Here is a 2150-nt window from a genome sequence, read left to right as displayed (position 1 = left end):
TGTGGGCAAGTTCCGTGGGCAAGTGCCAGAAACACCAGGAAAGCTGGAAGCAGGAACTTGTGCTTGCCATTTAGTGGCTCAGACCATCCACGTTTTTTTCTGTCTTGAATTGATGGAAAGGAGCCCCACAACTCTTCCAATGAAACCCAGCCCAAGCATCATGGGAAGGGATAACGGGGGTGGCTGCCCAGTGGACATTCTCCATTTCAGATGTGGTTAAGGGCAGAGTTCCCTCTTGGTTTGTCCTAAACTTTCACCCCACGATGAGTAAGGGGATGATTCACCAGCAATCTATTTTCACTAGTAAATCAGTTCCAACTCAGCACAGTTTCCATTGCCATGGAGGGTAAACCACAGCCATATTGAGCTTGTTAATACTTAAAGCTAGAGTTGGGCAGTTTGCAGATGACAAAAGGCAGTCCTTTGGGGGAAATATACACATGATTTATGGTGTGATACAGAGGTTAAGCACAAGGGGTTCTTATCATACCACATTTTATTGCATCAACTATACATGTATTTAGGTTCTGGGGCAGTTGCTGTGGATACAAAGCAGAATAAGATAAACTTATTTCTCTGGGTGTGTTATATTTACCATGCTGACTCTTCTGAGTCAATGCAGTTAACCGTGTTAAGTCCAGAAGAACCTTAATAACATGCCATTTGAGGTCCTTATAGAAGGATCTAGAAGACTGACAAGAGGCAGTGGAGGAATTTTGCAGGTAAAGGTGTAGAACCAATGGAGACTGGAAAGATGAGAAGATTGTGAGGTACAGGAAGTGGTTGGCACATGGGGTCTGCATGTGGGAAGATCTGGAATGATGAAGGAAGAGACAGCATATGGAGTGAGGTGGGGAGCAACCCTCAGTAGCTTCTGTCATTTTCAACAGCCTCAAGTTTAATTCCACAGTTAGAGAAGCAGGCTGAAGGCAGTGATGAGGGCATTGGTCTATGTGACTCCTCTTTCAGTGGTCCTGGCTAACAGTCCTGCGCTCTGATGGTTTGGTCTATAAGTACTTCTTTTATGTTGTCCTTTAGACATTCCTTTACCCATCCTTCAGGCAATGTCTAAATCGATACCAAATTAACCATAATCAAATTCTTATTACTTCAGAGCATTTAGTCCAATGCTGAAAAGATGGATAGAGGTAAAGATGACACATAGGCATTTTATGACATGTTTTCATGATATTTTTTTATAAATAATTCACTGAACCTTTAAGAGGTTAAGTAGCTTGATGAAGGTCATACAGGTAAGGAGCCTGAATTGAAGCCCTGAAACTTCCCTGGTTCTCAGTTCCCTAATCTGTTACCTAAGTATGCTAGGGATATATAACAGAAGAACTGAGGCTAAGTTAATACAATATGTGTTGGGGCTGAAGAGATGACTCAGCAGTTCAGAGCACATGTTGCTTTCAGCAGAAGATTTAGGTTTAGTTCTCAGCATGTTCATGATAACTCACAGCAATCTGTAACTGCAGTTCCAGGGGACCCAACACCCTCTTTTGGCTTCACAGACATCAGATACACAGGTAGAACACATGTATACATTTAGGTAAAACATGCGGGCCCAGAAAAGTAAAAAACAAATCTTTAATTACTGCATATGTGTAAAGCCCCACACAGCACTTCACATCTAATTGTTGGTGCTGGGGATTGAATCCAGGGACTTGGGCATGCTAAGCGAGTGCTCTGCCACTGAACTAGGTTCATGCCCCACTTTTGCTTTTTTTCTTTCTTAGTGTTAGTGCTAAACAGAGTCTTATTGTTAGTGCTAAACAGAGTTGGGACTGGGCTCGGGGAGAGCTAAGGTCTTCCAAGGTCATCTTCATTCCAGGGCCGTGCATCTCCACATGCATTCTGTGCAAGATGATATAGCGTGCTTCGGTTTGGCCTCTCAATATAATAGCTATGAGAATAAACAGGCTAGGGGATGAAGTGGCATCAGGGTGGTACTGGACAAGTAATTACAGAGTAGGTGACCAGGCTGATATATGTGGCAACCGTCCATTTCTTAAAACTCGCCAAGTTCTCTTTTGGGACCAGGTCCAACCCCAGTGAAACCCATCATCTGTGGACAGTTGGACTTTAGCCCCTGATGACCTGCATGTCTTTTTTTTTTTTTTTTTTTTTTTTTTTTTTTTTTTTTT

Source organism: Mus pahari, chromosome 6 (assembly GCF_900095145.1).
Source record: "Mus pahari chromosome 6, PAHARI_EIJ_v1.1, whole genome shotgun sequence".
In the NCBI taxonomy this organism is placed as follows: domain Eukaryota; kingdom Metazoa; phylum Chordata; class Mammalia; order Rodentia; family Muridae; genus Mus; species Mus pahari.
Note: the sequence above shows the minus strand (reverse complement) of the source record.